Source organism: Adiantum capillus-veneris, chromosome 21 (assembly GCF_014529385.1).
Source record: "Adiantum capillus-veneris isolate H3 chromosome 21, ASM1452938v2, whole genome shotgun sequence".
Lineage (NCBI taxonomy): Eukaryota > Viridiplantae > Streptophyta > Polypodiopsida > Polypodiales > Pteridaceae > Adiantum > Adiantum capillus-veneris.
The window spans coordinates 20551370-20570700 of record NC_140951.1 but is presented as its reverse complement, the minus strand read 5'-3'; positions in this window follow the sequence as shown (position 1 = coordinate 20570700).

Genomic DNA, 19331 nt, shown 5'->3' with positions numbered 1-19331 from the left:
ATGAGCTTCAAGCATGAGCTACAAGGGGGGGTCGACCCAAGCAAGCTAGGGGGGTGCTTAGGGGGTATACTCACCCACACACACTCACAAACACTCTCATTGTGTACTATGCAAAGTGCAAGAGCTCCCTCTCTTTCTCCAAGCAAGTAGAGGTTGAGAGCCTACACCAACACTCTTGGCTATGGAGTGCAAATCCATCCAAGAGCCATGCTTCAATGCTTGAGCTTGCCATCTATTTCTTCTTCATTACTATGCTATTACGTATGCTAGCACAAGAGTTATGATAAGTGAGGAACTAGCTCTTTCTCGTATAAAGTGTTTCTTCTTCCTCTTCCTACCCTCATTCCCTGCTAGCTCTCTCCACCTTCGAAGGTGTTTGAGGTCTTGGGACTGAGGCTTGGTATAGTTAAAGCTTTCTTCAAGTTTAGGTTATGCTATGATGGTGATGCATGAAGCTTTCCATCTTCATTGCTTCACCTAGGTCACAAGGAACACAAAGAATGTATTGTAACAAGTCTCTTTTTATGGGAGAAATCATAATACAAATGCCTATTGGAGGGGGGACGGGCTCCACATAAATCCGGTCCTCAACCGTTGTCATGTTCTCTAAATTCTCTCTCTTGCAAAAGTATTGTCTATGTCAAGTTAACTAATTGCTATGATTATGTTGCTATCTTCAATTATGTCAACCCGCTATGCTCACAAAATCATTTCTTGAAAGTACTCTCATTAAATTCCGCTACTCTCAAATTGAATAGGAAAATTCCATTACATTGGTATTAGAGCATTTGGTTTCTCTTTTCTTGCTTAAGAAGAGAGGTCCTTGAGTAGCCTATAAATGGTTGATGTTGTTAATTATAATAGAGTAAATGGAACTGGGATCTAATATCGGTTTTGTTAAGCCTAGTATGTGGGGGATGGTGCACACCTCGGGAGCTTTGGACTTCATAATGGAGTCATTTTAGACTTGCCTACGGCTTTACCATTATTGAGCCATAAGAAGTCCGAAAGGAGCTAGCCCTTGGCAAGTCTGCTATGTTAGACCTACTCCTCTACTCTCTATAATTAACCACTTTGAGCCGTTGGTGTAGATACTTAACAACCGATTTTCAAAGGCTAAGAGGAGTGGCAACTAAGGTTTTGTATTGCCAAAGCATACACTAAGTATAAACATAAATTTTGTTAACATGGCTGACAATAATCAAGAGAGTAGAATGAACATTGATAGCTTTGATTTTGCACATGAAGGTGCTAATGATGATGCTCCCATGTTTGTGAATTATCTCGTCACTAGGTTGCAACAAGCTATGGGCAACCCTGTTTTGCAAGCCGAAGTTACTCAACAACTTCGTGCTTATGGAATTTCCCTTCCTCTCCCAGAGGAGAGAGAGCTTAGGAGGCCTCTTGAAGAGACCCCCAAAAGAAGACTCTCTCCCATTCGAGAGGAGGAATCCAAAGAGAAAGAAAGAAATGACAGTCTAAGTTCTTCTGAAGATGTGGCTCCACGAAGACGGCGGTCTAAACGATCGCCTACTCCTCCCAAGAGGAAAAGATCAACCCATAGTCCTTCTCCTCATCACTCTGAAAGGCAAGAGAGGAAAGAAAGGAAGAAAAGGGCTAGGAAGAGGTCACCCTCTTCTCCTTCTTCTTCACCTTCCTCCTCTTCCGATGAAAGTTATGGCTATTCTCCTAGAGAATACAAGAGGTGAGGACATTGCAAATCATTTCCTGCATGGCGAAGGTCACAAAAGCTAAAGAAGTTCAAGGAGGGAGGAAAGAGTATCTCTTTTCTCACATATGATGGCACCTTTGGTGCTACCGACAACGTGTTGGCCTTCATCCAGCAATTTGATGCGGCCTTTGGGGACGAGGGCTTCACAGAGTCCTCCAAGCTACGCCATATAGCTATGCACTTCCAGAAATCACCTCGTCAATGGTGGGCTAGCCTTCGTGGCAATGGAGAAGCCCCAAAGACATGGAAAACTCTACGAGTTTCCATCATGAAGCAATTTCTTCCAAGTGATACTAAAGATAAAGTTCTTACCGAATGACGCGGCTTGAAGCTTCTCTCTCATGAGTCTATCAACAAGTATGTAGACAAGTTTTGGGATTTACATCTCAAATCTACTGTCTTTCAAAAGATAGACTTTTTCAAGCAAAGACAACAATTCTGTGCGGGATTACCTGAAGAGATGGCCAAATACATCAACTCTCAATGGCCCGGTACTATTACCGAAGTAATCCACCACACCATGGTTGCTTCACGTATCAATTTCCATCAAGGGGCTAGACGTAATGTCAAGCCCATGGAAAACAAAGATAAAAATGATGCAAAGGGGAAATCCAATGCTCAAAATAATTTCCAAGGCACTTCCAACAACAACAATAACAACAACAACAATCGGTCCAAGGAGAAGGGAGTTTACAAAGGTAAAAACAAACTCTCTCCTAAAGAGCTTGAAGCTTTTCGCAAGGACCATAAGTGTTTCAAGTGTGGGGAGCAAGGACATGGCTATCGTTCTTGCCCCAAGAAGAATACTCGCAATGAGACTCCTAGGGCTTCCACCATCGAAGCTCCAAAAGAGGATGCTCATTGCAAAGGATCATCACTTTCCTATGCGTGGGTAAAGGTAAGAGAGCATGATGCCTTCATCTTGTTTGACCCAGGCTCTACTCTCAACTTCATATCAATAGAGTTGGCCACCAAGTTGGGCATTCAAGCTTTTGAGATGGGAGATGTAGTAACAGCTGATGCAGCTTTCAAGGGACAACAAGCCTCCGTTACTCCCTTGATTGGGAAGTTGAGGCTTCATGTACAAAGCTATGTCGACAAAGAAGACTTCTTCATCTCTCCTCTCCAACATCACGATGTTATCCTAGGGGCACCATGGTTTGATCGCATGGCTGCCAACATGAAGTTCCCTCAAAGGAGAATTTACTTCACCTACAGGGTAAAGAACATGTATATAGATGCTAGTGAGCGTGGTCGCACTATTCCACTTGTAAATCCTCTTTCTTTTGATAAATCAATGAAGAGCTCAGTTTTTGGGTACATGATTTATGTCAAAGAGTCTCTAAAAGCTAATAATGTTTCATCAAATGAAAATGATAGGAATCAAGAAGAGTTAGACTTGTCTACTTTTCTAAAAGGATTCCAAGATGTGCTCATCGATGATATCCCTATGGACCTACCTCCAAAACGAGGGGATGATGACCATCGTATTGAGCTCCTTCCGGGAAGCTCACCGCCTAATAAACCTCCTTATCGAGTTTCACAAGCTCAACAAGAGGAGATTATGAGGCAAGTACAAGAATTGGTAGACAAAGGGATGGTGAGGCCTAGTTCCTCTCCCTTTTGCTCTCCAGTCCTTTTAGTGCAAAAGAAAGATGGTACATACCGTATGTGTGTGGACTATCGAGCACTAAACCATATCACTATCAAAAACAGATTTCCCATGCCTCGGGTAGAAGATCTGTTTGATAAGCTACAAGGCTCTACCTACTTCAGTAGGATTGACCTTAAGAGTGGCTATCATCAAATAAGGATAGTGGATGAAGATATCCTAAAGACCGTGTTTCGCACAACATTTGGTCTTCATGAATATCTAGTCATGCCTTTTGGCTTGACTAATGCACAAGCTACTTTCAATCGTCTCATGGAGAAAATTTTTAGACCGTATCGTAAATTCACTGGAGTGTTCTTTGATGATATCATCATCTACTCCAAGTCTTTGGAGGAACATAAGCAACATCTCCAAGTGATTTTTCAAGCCTTGAGGGAGAACAAACTTTTTATCAACCAAAAGAAAAGTGAATTCTTCCTTCAAGAGATTCAATATCTAGGTCATATTATCTCTCACGATGGTATTCGTATGGATCCATCAAAGTTATAGGTAATAAAATCATGGCCTAGCCCAAGGAATCTACATGAGCTAAGAAGCTTTATTGTTATGTGTGCATACTATAGACGCTTCATAGCAAAATTATCTCAAGTAGCAGGACCACTACACGACTTAACAAATAACAACGTTAAGTTTGTATGGACTGCTAAGGAGCAAAATGCTTTTGAAAAACTCAAAGAGAAGCTTACTTCCCAACCAGTCCTCATGCTTTCGGATCTCTGAAAGCCATTTGAGGTCCAATGTGATGCTTGCGGTGATTGCCTTGGAGTGGTTTTGCTTCAAGAAGGGCATGCCATAGCATATGAGAGCCGAAGGCTCAATAGTGATGAACGAGTCTTGCGCATTTATGAGAAAGAGCTTTTAGCTGTTCTACATGCCCTAGACACATGGAAGCACTACCTATTGGGGACTCCATTTATCCTACGAACCGACCACCAAAGTCTCAAGTATTTCATGACGCAAACCAAGCTTTCCGACAAACAAATGAGGTGGGAAAATTTTCTTTCGCAATTTAATTTCCATATTGCTCACATAGCTGGTAAGCACAATCAAGTTGCCGATGCGCTTTCACGACGACCAAAAGTTAATGTGGTGTCTATAGCTACTCGCAATGATCTATCCTCTATGATAGATGAGTATACTACTGACCCTGACTTTAGAGACATAATGTCAGCCCTTGCTTTGGCGAAGAAAGAGAAACCATTCACCTTGCAGGAAGGTTATCTTCTCCACAGCAATAGGCTATGTGTTACCCATTCCCTTCGTGAGAAGGTTATGTATGAATCCCATGCTCCCCCATATGCAGGGCATAGAGGTATTCAACCTACTCTTCGAGGAGTAGAGACGTATTTCTATTGGCCTACCATGAAAGTGGACATACAAGAGTATGTTTCAAAATGTGTAGTATGCCAAAAGACCAAGTATGATAGAGGGAAGCAACCTGGATTACTCCAGCCATTGCCTATTCCAAATTCACCATGGGAGAGTATATCCATGGATTTCATCTTTGGATTACCCAAGTCTATCCATGGGAATACAGGAATATGGACAATAGTCGACACGTTCAGCAAGCAAGCACATTTTATTCCTGTCAAAAAGACTATTAAGGCACATCAAATGGCAACTCTCTTCATATCTCAGATTTTCAAGCACCATGGATTACCCACATCCATCGTGTCAGATAGAGATCCTAGAATGACCAGTAATTTTTGGAAAGGTCTCTTTGAAAATCTAGGAACAAGATTGAATTTCTCTTCGGCCTATCACCCACAAACGGATGGCCAAAGTGAGATAGCCAATCTTACGATACTCGATCTACGCAAGACTTATGTTACCGAAGTAGATCAACGCTCACAATGGGAAAAGTATTTACCTCTAGTAGAGTATGCCTACAATAATACTGTCGATACTTCTACGGGGAAAGCACCTTTCGAGATCATAGAGGGAAGACCTAAAAGTCCCTTGCTACTCAAAGTACATGGGAAGATCTTCGCCGCCGATGAGTATAGCCGTGACCTACAAGAATCTTTTCAAAAGATTAGGGAGGCTATAGCCATCTCTCAACAAAGGCAAAATGCTGCTACTGATAAGCACAGAAGAGCCTTAATGTTCAAAGAAAATGATTGGGTCTTACTCAAGTTTCCTAAGGCTTGATTAAGGCAAACGACGGGCAAAAATCCTACGGGCCATCAAAAGTATTATGCTAAACTAGCAAAAAGATACTATGGTCCTTTCCAAATCTTGAAGCCCATCAATGAGACGGCTTATCAACTCAAGTTGCCCAACCATTGGCTTATATACAATGCCTTTCATGTAAGCCTACTTAAGCCTTACAAAAGAGAGCCACCAACTGAACCAATTATTGAAGACCCTCCCGAAGTTGAAGACCAAGAAGAGGTGCTACAACCCGAAGCTGTCCTTCTGGATGAAGACAAGGTACAACGACATGGTAATATAATCCGACAGTATCTTATTAAGTTCAAAAATTATCCTTTTGAAGATGCTAGATGGATGCAAGGAGTACAACTTAAGGATAGTATGAACCTTGTCAATGCTTACAATGCTACATTAGAGTAAGCAAATGTACAATTTTTTTTTTAATGACTCATGTTTTTGTCCTATAAGACTAGTCCTCTTTTTAATTGTGCACAAATTTAACTAGTATGCATGCTTAGAATCATGTTTGTGATGACGACGTCTCTCAAACACCAAGTAGAATTTGTCACTCTACTTTGGGAGAATGAAATGGACTAAAGAGCAGACATGCTTGCGGCAGCTATGTCTCCCAAGCACCAAATGGATTAGTCATCCATCTTGGAAAGATGTCGTAGGGTAAAAAAGGGATCCTCTACCCTCTAAGTACGATTGACTAATGACTAAGGCTTTATCTATTCTACCTCATAGTCGAGGACGACTATGATTTCAAGAGAGAGGTAATGTCATAAAATCTAATATCTAACCAACCCAAATGATTTTCTCATATTAAATTGATCACTTAATGTGGGAGAATAAACGGGAACAAGTGTTAAGATATAGATATGTGCTTATAGATCTATCTCAACACGGGGCCAATAGTAAAGGGGCCCAAATGGGAGATGGTCTATCAAGAGCAAGGCTAACCAATGGAGCATAACATCTTAGGGTTAGCTTCATTGAAGACCTCCAATAATGTCTGTAAAAGTCCTTTGACCTTAGGTAAGCTAGGGCTAAGCTAGAGGTGGGAACCCGGCCCAAACTCCAGGTGCTTGTCGTGCTTGTCCTGCTTGAGGTGTTTGTCATGCTTGAGGTGCTTGATTAAGATGCTTGAGGTTCTTGACTGGCTCCATTCTTGAGGTGCTTGACTTGGTGCATGATTAAGGTGCTTGAGTTGCCTTGAGAAGCTTGCCTGAGATGCTTGTGGGAACACCCCCTACTTCAAGTGTTTAGTCATGCTTGATGACTAAGGGGCTTGCTCATCCAAATTCAAAAAGATCCCTACAAGGAGGGGGGCGAGCCTACAAGGGGGGGGAATGAGAGCGAACACACACACACACACACACACACACAAAGGAAGCCCCATCTTGAAGAGGCAGCAAGGACACTTGTCAAGTTCCTCCTCATGTTGCCCTCATGGTGTGCCTGAAACCTATTGGTTGGCCACCCAAGGGGTCCAATGATAATAAAGGATATTTAATTAATTGATTTTGCATTTATCAAGTCCTCTCTCTCAAAGGGGAAAGGGGGACACTTGTCCCAAGGCTATCCCTGTTGCTTGTAATGGCTCCTGCTTGTGATTGGCTAGGCCTGGAGGGGTCCAATGAGCTTCAAGCATGAGCTACAAGGGGGGGTCGACCCAAGAAAGCTAGGGGGGTGCTTATGGGGTATACTCACCCACACACACTCACAAACACTCTCATTGTGTACTATGCAAAGTGCAAGAGCTCCCTCTCTTTCTCCAAGCAAGTAGAGGTTGAGAGCCTACACCATCACTCTTGGCTATAGAGTGCAAATCCATCCAAGAGCCATGCTTCAATGCTTCAGCTTGCCATCTATTTCTTCTTTATTACTATGCTATTATGTATGCTAGCACAAGAGTTATGATAAGTGAGGAACTAGCTCTTTCTCGTATAAAATGTTTCTTCTTCCTCTTCCCTACCCTCATTCCCTGCTAGCTCTCTCCACCTTCGAAGGTGTTTGAGGTCTTGGGACTGAGGCTTGGTATAGTTAAAGCTTTCTTCAAGTTTAGGTTATGCTATGATGGTGATGCATGAAGCTTTCCATCTTCATTGCTTCACCTAGGTCACAAGGAACACAAAGAATGTATTGTAACAAGTCTCTCTTTATGGGAGAAATCATAATACAAATGCGTATTGGAGGGGGGACTGGCTCCACATAAATCCGGTCCTCAACTGTTGTCATGTTCTCTAAATATTCTCTCTTGCAAAAGTATTGTCTATGCCAAGTTAACTAATTGCTATGATTATGTTGCTATCTTCAATTATGCCAACCCGCTATGCTCACAAAATCATTTCTTGAAAGTACTCTCATTAAATTCCGCTACTCTCAAATTGAATAGGCAAATTCCATTACATCTAAGCTGTGGGAGAGACCCCCAAGGGTGACCTTAGGGCACCCCTAGGGCGCACAATGTGTAAAAAGCAAGAGTCGTGGCGGCTGTTGTAGTTGTTGTGCACGAAAGAACCGCCCAGAGCAAGCTGCCGAGGCCAATCCAGGCGTCGTCCATGTGACAAAAAACTTGCAGTAGGCCAAGGCAAAACCAAAGAGGGTAATAATTCCATGTTTCATGCATGTCAAAAATGTAGCCTCCATGCCTAATAGGGTTTCTTACCACGTGGCCTTGTTGGCCTCCTTCCTGCGTGACCTCCCCCTCGGTTCTGTAGGGGCAGTTTCCTGTGGCCGAGAAAGAACATCCAAGCTAGAGAGTCACTACTTCCACGCCCTGCTGCCCTTTGAGATGACCATGCATGCCTTGCTGGCATGGACCTCGACGAGCGATACAAGGAGAAAGAGACCACCTTGAGAGGCCATGACCCCTTTCATGGATCCTCCTTCCCTGAGCTTTGATACCAGTGTGAGGCCTAGGGAATTGGAACATGCTCATCACCACCCAGCCATGCCCTATATAGACGCTTGGCCTGCTAAATATAGGGAGCCCCTTGATTGCATGTCCGTCCTAGCCCTTGGCCGTGCCTGGTCCTACCCTTGGCATGACACTATCCCTCAACAGCTTTTCTATGTTAGACTCACTCCACTACTCTCTATAATTAACCAATTCAAGCCGTGGGTGTAGATATTTAAGTGCCTATTTTTAAAGGCTAAGATGAGTAACAACCAAGGTTTTGAATTGCCAAAGCATACACTAAGTAAACATATAAGTTTAATGAGCATGGCTAACAATAACCAAGAGAGTAGAATGAACATTGATAATTTTAATTTTGCACATGAAGGTGCCAATGATGATGCCCCGATGTTTGTTAATTATCTTGTCACTAGGTTGCAACAAGCTATGGGCAACCCCACTTTGCAAGCCGAAGTTTCTCAACAACTTTGTGCTTATGGGATTTCCTTTCCTCTCCAAGAGGAGAGAGAGCTTACGAGGCCTCTTGATGAGACCCCCAAAAGAAGACTCTCTCCCATACGAGAGGAGGAATCCAAAGGTCAAGAAAGCAATGAATCCCTAAATTCCTCCAAAGATGTGGCTCCAGAAAGAGGGCGGACTAAACGATCGCCAACTCCTCCCAAGAGGAAAGGGTTAACCCATAGTCCTTCTCCTCGTCACTCCAAAAGGGAAGAGAGGAAACCAAGGAAGAAAAGGGCAAGAAAGAGGTTACCCTCTTCTCCTTCTTGTTCACCTTCCTCCTCTACCAATGAAAGCTATGGCTATTCTCCTAGAGAATATAAGAGGGAAGGACATCGCAAAACTTACCCTGCATGGTGAAGGTCACAAAAGCTCAAGAAGTTCAAAGAGGGAGGAAAGAGTATCTCTTTTCTCACCTATGATGGCACCTTTGGTGCTACCGACAAAGTATTGACCTTCATCCAACAATTTGATGCGGCCTTTGGAAAGGAGGGCTTCAAGGAGTCCTCCAAGCTATGCCATGTAGCTATGCACTTCCAAAAATCGGCTCGTCAATGGTGGGCTAGCTTTTGTGGCAATGTCGAAGCCCCAAAGACATGGAAAACTCTACGAGTTTCCATCATGAAGCAATTCCTTGCAAGCGATGCAAAGGACAAAGTGCTCACCCAATGGTGGAGTTTAAGGCTTCTCTCTCATGAGTTTTTCCACAAATATGTGGACAAGTTTTGGTATTTACATCTCAAGGCTACTGTCTTTCAAAAGATAGACTTTGCTGAACAAAAGCAACAATTTTGTGTGGGATTACCTGAAGAGATGGCCGAGTACGTCAACTCTCAACGGCCTGGCTCTATCAGCAAAGTAATCCACCGTGCCGTGGTTGCTTCACACATCAATTTCCAACAAGGGGTTAGATGGAATGTCAAGCCCATGGAAAATAAAGACAAAAGTGATACAAAGGGAAAAATCAATGCCTAAATGTTTTCCCAAGGCCATTCCAACAACAACAATTATCGGTCCAAGGAGAAAGGATTTTACAAAGGTAAAAATAAACTCTCTCCTGAAGAGCTTGAAACTTTTTGCAAGGATCGCAAATGTTTTAAGTGTGGGGAGCAAGGACATGGTTATCATTCTTGCCCCAAAAGAAATGCTAGCAATGAGAATCCTAGAGCTTCCACTATTGAAGCTCCAAGAGAGGATGCTCATTGCAAATGATCACCTCTCTCGTATGCTTGGGTAAAGGTAAGGGAGCATGATGCCTTCATCTTGTTTGACCCTGGTTCTACTCACAACTTCATATCAATGGAGTTGGCCACCAAGTTAGGGATTCAAGCTTTTGAGATGGGAGATGATGTAACTGTCGATACCGCTTTCAAGGGATAGCAAGCCTTCGTTACTCCCTTGATTGGGAAGTTGAGGCTTCATGTCCAAATCTATGTTGACAAAGAAGACTTATTTATCTCTCCTCTCCAACATGAGGATGCTATCCTAGGGGTACCATGGTTCAATCGCATGGCTGCCAACATGAAGTTCCCTAAAAGGAGAATCTACTTCACCTACAGGGGAAAGAATATGTATATAGATGCTAATGAGTTTGGTCCTACTATACCACTTTTAAATCCTCTCAAACTTGATAAATCAATGAAAAGCTCAATTTTTGTGTACATGATTTTTGTCAAAGAGTCATTGAAAGGTCCTAATGTTTCATCAAAGGTGAACGGTAGGAATCAGGAAGAGTTAGACTTGTCTAGATTTCTAAAAGGATTCCAAGATGTGTTCATCGATGACATCCCTATGGACTTACCTTCAAAACGAGGGGATGATGACAATCAAATTGAGCTCCTATCAGGAAGCTCACCGCCTAACAAACCTCCCTATTGAGTTTCACAAGCTCAACAAGAGGAGATCATGAGGCAAGTACAAGGATTGGTATACAAAGGGATGGTGAGGTCTAGTTCCTCTCCCTTTTGTTCTCCAGTCCTTTTAGTGCAAAAGAAAGATATGTACATACAACATGTGTGTGGACTATCGCACACTAAACCATATCACTATCAAAAATAGATTTCCCGTACCTCAGGTAGAAGATTTTTTTGATAAGCTACAAGGATCTACCTACTTCAGTAGGATTGACCTTAAAAGTGTCTACCATCAAATAAGGATAGTGAATGAAGATATCCTAAAGACCGCATTTCGTACAATGTTTGGCCTTTATGAATATCTAGTCATGTGTGCACCAGCTACATTCAATCGATTAATGGAGAAAATTTTTAAACCCTACTGTAAATTCACTGAGTGTTCTTTGATGATATCATCATCTACTCCAATTCCTTGGACGAACACAAGCAACATCTCCAAGTGATTTTTCAAGCATTAAGGGAGAATAAGCTTTTTCTCAATCAAAAGAAAAGCGAATTTTTCCTTCAAGATATTCAATACTTAGGTCATATTATATCTCGAGTTGGTATCTGTATGGATCCATCAAAGTTGGAGGTAATAAAAGCATGGTTTAATCCAAGGAATCTACATGAGCTAAGAAGATTTATTGGTATGTGTGCATATTATAGACGCTTTATAGCAAAATTCTCTCAAATAGCAGGACCATTACATGACTTAACAAAGAAAAATGTTAAGTATTCATGGATTGCTAAGGAGCAAAGTGCTTTTGACAAGCTCAAAGAGAAGCTTAGCTCCCAACCAGTCCTTATCTTCCAGATCTCTCAGAGCCGTTTGAGGTCCAATGTGATGCTTGTGGTGATTGCCTTGGAGCAGTCTTGCTTCAAGAAGGGCATGCCATAGCAGATGAGAGTCTAAGGCTCAACACGGATGAACGGGTCTTAGGCATTTCTGAGAAAGAGCTGTTAGCTCTTCTACATGCCCTAGACACATGGAAGCACTATCTATGGGGGACTCCGTTCATTTTATGAACATACCAACAAAGTCTCCAATACTTCATGACGCAAACAAAGCTTTTTGACAAACAAATGAGGTGGGAAAATTTACTTTCAGAATCTAATTTCCACATTGCTCACATTGCTGGTAAGCACAATCAAGTGGCTGATGCACTTTCACGACGACCAAAAGTTAATGCTGTCTCAATAGAAACTCACAATGATCTATCTTCTATGATAGATAAGTATGCTACTGACCATGACTTTAAAGACATAATGTCAGCCCTTGCTTTGGGGAAGAAAGAGGAACCATTCACCTTGCAGGATGGTTATCTTCTCCATGACAATAGGCTATGTGTTACCCACTCCCTTTGTAAGAAAGTCATGTATGAATCTCATGATCCTCCCTATGCGGGGAGTAGAGGCATTCAACCTACTATTTGAAGAGTAGAGACATACTTTTATTGGCCTACCATGAAAGTGGACATAGAAGAGTATGTTTCAAAATGTGTGGTATGCCAAACGACCAAGTATGATAGAGGGAAGCAACCTGGATTACTCTAGCCATTGCCAATTCCTAATTCATCATGGGAGAGTATATCCATGGATTTTATCTTTAGATTACCCAAGTCTATCCATGGGAATACGGGAATATGGAAAATAGTCAACAGTTTTAGCAAGCAAGCACACTTTATCCTTGTCAAGAAGACTATTTAGGCACACCAAATGGCAACTCTCTTCATATCCCAGATTTTCAAACACCATGGATTTCCAACATCCATCGTGTCAAATAGAGATCCTAGGATGACCAGTAATTTTTGGAAAGGTCTCTTCGAAAAACTAGGTACAAGATTGAATTTCTCTTCGGTCGATCACCCACAAACGGATGGCCAAAGTAAGATAGTGAATCTTACGATTCTTGATCTACTAAAGACCTATGTTACACAAGTAAATCAACACTCATAATAAGAAAAATACTTACCTCTTGTAGAGTATGCATATAATAATACTATCCATACTTCTATGGGAAAAGCCCTTTTGAAATCATAGAGGGAAGACCTAAAAGTCCCTTGCTACTTAAATTACATGGGAAGATTTTTGTTGCCGATGAGTATAGCTGTGACCTACAAGCATCTTTTCAAAAGATTAAAGAGGATATATCCATCTCCCAACCAAGGCAAAAAACTGTTGCGGACTATCACAAAAGGGCCTTAACGTTCAAAGAAAATGATTGGGTCTTACTTAAGTTTCCTAAGGCTTGATTGAGGCAAACGACGGGCAAAAATCCTACGGGCCATCAAAAGTATTATGCTAAACTAGAAAAAAGATACTATGGTCCTTTTTCAAATTTTGAAGCCATTCAATGAGGTGGCTTATCAACTCAAGTTGCCTAACCATTGGCTCATACACAATGCTTTTCATGTGAGCCTACTCAAGCCCCATAAAGGAGATCATCCCAATGAACCAATTATTGAAGACCCTTCCAAAATCAAAGATCAAGAAGAGGTTCTACAACCCGAAGCTATCCTTCAGCATGAAGACAAGGTACTACAACATGGTAATATTATCCTACGGTATCTTATTAAGTTCAAAAATTATCCTTTTGAAGATGCTCGATGGATGCAAGGAATCCTACTTGAGGATAGTATGAACCTTGTTAACGCTTACAATGCTACATTAGAGTAAGAAAATGTACATGTTTCTTTTAAATGATCAATGTTTTTGTGTTATAAGACTAATTCTCTCTTTATTGTGCACAAATTTAAGTAGTATGCATACTAAGAATCATGTTTGGGATGACGACGTCTCTCAAACACCATGTAGAATTTGTCACTCTACTTGGGAGGATGAAATGGACTAAAGAGTAGACATGCTTGTGGGGGCAATTATGTCTCCCAAGCACCAAATGGATTAGTCATCCATCTTGGAATGATGTCATAGGGTAAAAAGGTATCCTCTACCCGCTAAGACAAATTGACTAATGACTATGGCTTTATCTCTTTTACCTCATAGTCGAGGATGACTATGATTACAAGAGAGAGGTAATGTCATTAAATCTAGTATCTAACCAACCCAAATGATTTTCTCATATTAAGCTGATCATTTAATGTGGGATAATAAACGGGAACAAGGGTTAGAATATAGACATGTGCTTACGGATCTCAACACGAGGCCAATAGTAAAGGGGCCCAAATGAGAGATGGTCTGTCAAAGACCAAGGTTAACTAATGGAGCTTAAAAGATCTTAGGGTTAGCTTCATTAAAGACCTCCAATGGTTAGTGTTAAAAGTCCTTTGACCTTAAGCAAGCTGAGCTTCAGGTGGGAACCTAACCGAAACTTACCTTTGACCTTATGCTAAACTTGTCTTTGACCTTAGGCATTAGGCAAGCTAGGGCTGAGCTTGAGGTGGGAAATCTACCTAAAGTTCTTGTCATGCTTGATGACTAAGGTACTTGAGGTACTTGTCATACTTAATGAGGAAGGTACTTGAGAAGCTTCCCATGCATGGGGGGTAAGGTGCTTGAGTCAAAAAGAGACCCTACAAACTTAATGAGGAAGGTTCTTGAGAATCTTCCTATTAATAAAAGTCCCAAAGTTAGGAAAATCTTGGACCTAACCTTCCACTCACCCAAAGGGTACCCTTTTTCTCAAAGGGCACATGGGACACATGTCAAACTCTCCCTAAGCTTAACCACATGGTGTGCTTGAATGCTATTGGTTGGGCTAAAGAGGGGTCCAATGAGCTTTTAGTTCCATCCAACAAATATCTAGATATTTTCAAGCTCTCTCTCTCTCTCTCTCTAAGGGGTAAGGAGGACACTTGTCAAAATACTACCCATGTACTTGGCTGCATGCTGCATGTGATTGGCTAGGGGGAGAGGGGTCCAATGAGCTTGAAGCATGTGGAAAAGCCACATCTCACCCCAAGAAAGAAAGGGGGGTGCTAGGGGGATACACACCACACACACACACTCATTTTGTGGATCATTCTCACTTGGTTAAAGTTGAGGAACTCCACCTCCTTCTCCAAGCTTGTGAGAAGTGAGAGCCTACACCAACACTCTTGGCTATGGAATGCAAATCCAACCAAGAGCCATGTTTCAATGCTTAAGCTTTCCATCTTCTCCATCTTCGTTACTATGCTAGCAAGAAGAGTAATGATAAGTGAGGAACTATTTCTTTATCCTATGGAATGTTTCTTCTTCCTCTTCCCTATCCTCATTCCCCGCTATCTCTCTCCACCTTCGAAGGTGTTTGAGGCCTTGGGACTAAGCTTAGGATAGTTAATGCTTTCTACAAAGTTTATGTTATGCTTGTGTTGCATGAAGCTTTCCATCTTCATTGCATCACCTAGGTCACAAGGAACACAAAGATTGTATTGTACCAATTCTCTCTTGATGGGAGAAACTATAATGCAAATGCCTATTGGAAGGGGGGCCGGCTCTGTATGAATCTGGTCCTCAACTATTGTCATGTTCTCTAAACTCTCTCTTTTGCAAAAGTATTGTTCATGCCAAGTTAACTAAGTACCATGTTTATGTTGCTACCATCAATTAAGTTCACCCGCTATGCTCACAAAGTAATCTCACAAAAGTGCTTTATCTAATTTCCTAATTCCGCTACTCTCAAAATGCATAGGCCATTTCCATTACATTGTTTCTCCTTAGTTTTAATGCCTTTTAAGTTCCAGGACACCAGCTGTAGTGATGAAGTCATTGATGAACTCAATGAGAGAGCGGGAAAAATTCCTCAACATCTGATGCCTTCCCTTCTTCTCTGAGTAGAGGAGATGACGGGGGCTCAACAGCTTCTTCCGGTTCCCTCCCCTGAAGGTCTATGAAGGGGTTGTGTAGAGGGACGGCGGAGGTTGGCCCCGTGTTTCTTCCTTTAGAAGTGTTGGTTACCTCCATCGTCCTGGTTTCTCTTGCCACTTCCTTTAGCTTAGCCCTCTTCAGATCAGGCACTTGAAATGCCGTCTTGGTTGAAATTGTGAGCAGCTTTGGTGTAGACGAGTGAAAACTGAAAGATTTTTCCTTTGGGCTCGCAGAGATTTGCGAAGGAGCATGCTGCGGACCACGCTTCCCCTCTTCCACGTTGTTGTCTTTGTCACACATCATTGAATTTGTAGTCTCCCCTTTGTTTGCTTCAATATTTCCCTCCAATGGTTTATCCTTGCCAACTTGAACAACTTCTCTAGCAAAGGCCATATTATCCTCCTTCTCAGAGGATTTTGGATCTTTAGGGAATACATGCACTAGGGGCTTTCATAGGACATTCCTTGGCAAAATGCTCAAACTTATTACACTCGATGCAGGCTCCAAAGCAGGTCTCAAAGTTGAGGGGGATAGTCACAAGCCCCGCTCCATGACATTGATCACCATACTCTTTGGAGGGGTCTTAGACATACTCCATCGAATACACACCCTTTTGGAGGCTTCCCCTAGTCCCCTCTTGCTGGAAACAAATAGTGGGGTACCCAGCTGACTGGCCAACATCCTCAAGTTATCCCAGATCCAACTTGAAAGACCCACAAACTCAACCCAAACTAGATGGAACCCTTGGAGTGACTCTGCTGATTTAAATAATGGTTCCCATGGTAGCACACACACAGTTGTTCTATTAAAGAACAGGGGGTCTTTCTGAAGAATCTTGAGACATCAAAATCATCTTTAAACCTGACTGGGCAGAATCTTTTGGCAATGTATGTGGAACTCTCGAGTGCCCCACCGTGCCCTAGCAATTGCGCGCTCTGAAGCCATTGAATCAGGTCATACCTGTTGGGGACTCGACCACTAAAGCCATACACCATACTTAGTTTGTATGCCTAGATGTTTTTTTATGATAGCCGACAGAATAGCTACGATGACTGCTTAAACTATCTCCACCTAATGTGGGAGATCTTTCTTCAATGCATTAAAGTCCCGTTCCGCTAGTCCTTCTTCTATTTTCCTGTCACTTTCGGCATGTGAGCAGGATCTTTTGTTCCTGCTGGAACCAATTTCTAATTTTTTTCTTGATATCTTTTAGTTTCTGTTCTACATGTTCTTTTCATCCTTTTAGTTGGTCAAGGTTGGTTTCACTATCTGTTTCCTTCTCAGAGCCCTTCTCTGTAGCCTTGGGGTTTTGGTTTTGTAGTATGTTGGCAAAGGATATACCCGGTCTTATAGCGGAGGAACCGAAAAGGACTTTGTTTCCACGAATCGCGATTGTATCTTGCGACTCTTCAGCACTTAGCTACATCACCTCGAAGCTTGAAGCACCAGACGAGACTGACTTAGCGTGATCTTTCCTTTTTTTTTTCCCTTTATCAGAGCTCACTTTCTCCGTCTTAGAGACTTGATCTATCTCCATCGGGGATTGGGATGATTTTGTAGCCAGCGATGCTTTGGACGTCATGTTGTGCGAAGGGTTCCCTACGCTCTTTGTCCGTGGTGAGGTAGGGCGATTGTCGACACTCAGCACACCTTGCGGGACTTTGGGATCCTCTTCCATTGAGCCTCGACAAAACGCGCACACGGGCTAGGTGGAAGCCTAGCACTTTTGCCTAAGGCAAAGAGGGGGAAAAAAAATTCTTCCAAAAACTAAGGCCCAAAAGGTTGAAGAGCTAGACACGATATAGAGCAAAAACCCAACGATAGAAAGGAGGTCCGATAGAGACTAAAAGGAGATAGAGACCAGAGCACGCTATAAATTAATGATATTGTGGTGTGTGGTCGTGCAGGTAGAGTCCGGCCACCTAGTGTGGTCGGACATGTTTTGGTTGTAACCGCTTGATGGTAATATAAGGAAGTGCCGGAAGAGAGAGAGGCACACTCAGTTTGGTTCAGTTTAATCCCGTGTACACCACATTGGTGGAGGAGACGGGCACATTTTCTTGAATCCCTTTCTTGATTTGCAGTGAGTTCGATGATGGATTTTAGTTTAGAACCAGATTAGCAGCTTCGATTCTCTGCAGCCCCAATCGGCCAGGCTCGAGAAGAGTGATAACATCGTGAGAGTAGCTTGTTGCCCTTCGCACTCAAAGTGCATGCCCAGGCTCACAAGCCCTTGAGCCTCAAAGCTCAACCGCACTATCTGAATACTTAACAAGTGAAAGGGTCACTACGGCTTTCAAAAACAATAAGCAAGTGATAAAATTGTTAGGTTGAATTAAACTGGTATCAGTGTTTGGGAAAAGATTGCCTCAGCTTAGCCTTGCCGATTCAAAATCGAGACTAGCTATCTGCAAACCATGGTAAACAAAAGAAAAACCGATGAAATATGTGAGAAAGTCGTCCAAAAATTTTACAAATCTCAAAATTTATGCTAGTTTTTTCGGTTTTCTTCTTAACTTGATTAGCAACCGCTTAATAAAAGAGACTTTCTCCAACGTTAACACTGGCTACAATCAAGCAATAAAATGCAAGAAATATAAAGTCATGTGAAGTTGTGAAATGAAAGGTGAAATAAAAAGAACTAATTAATATATGTGTGTGTATAGAATTTATTAGAATTATGCATGGTGAAGCTTCATTTTAACATTCTAAAACGATAGAATGCAAAAAAAAACATATGTGTATGTGTGTGTGTAAAATCTACTAAAATTATTGAAGGTGAAGCTTCACTTTAGCATTCTAAAACAATAGAATGCAAGAAAAGTAAAGACATACAGGATGTGAAATGAAAGGTAAGTCTACATCATGCATTGGAAACTATGAAAGTCTACATCATGCATTGGAAACTATGCAAGAAAAGTAAAGACATACAGGATGTGAAATGAAAGGTAAGTCTACATCATGCATTGGAAACTATGAAAGTCTCCCTAACCCAACACAACACTAAGCAGTGATCGGGAAAAGTGTGCCTTAGCTTAGCCTTGAGCCGGTTGCAAAATCAAAGTAGCCGGTTGAGGGGAGAGCAAGAAGGAGAAACTTTCGTTTAAAATACATGGAAAATAGTGTAATTTTGCAAAAATGTTGGCTAGTATTATAAAATTTCCGGTTTATATTTGTCTTGGAGGGATTTTTGTATGTTTGTGAAAATAGATTTTCCCGAACACTAACACTAAGGGTTTCTTTTAGAAAGCCAACAGGTACAAGATCCCAGTGCCCACAAGGTAAGGGCCACATTTCTTTTCTTTCTTGGAAGTTGGAAGGCTCATGTATTTCCAAGTGATTGATGTGACAACTAGGGTCATCATTAAGTGGGCTCAAAGTTTAAGACTTCACTCATCATGATTCATGATCTCTACAAGATCTATTGAATAAGTGAGCCAAGACTAGAAAAATACATTTTCCCAAACTTGTCAAAATAAGGGGAAACTTGAATTTCTCCCGGTTTTTAGTCAAAACTTGAAGCTTTTGCCGGTAATTACACTAAAACTTGTGTAAATTTACCAATTTTTAGAAGGCAAGCTTAAAATCTAATCGGGATTTTACAATTTCAACTGGTTAAAATACACTAGACCCTGGTTTTTTTCTAACACC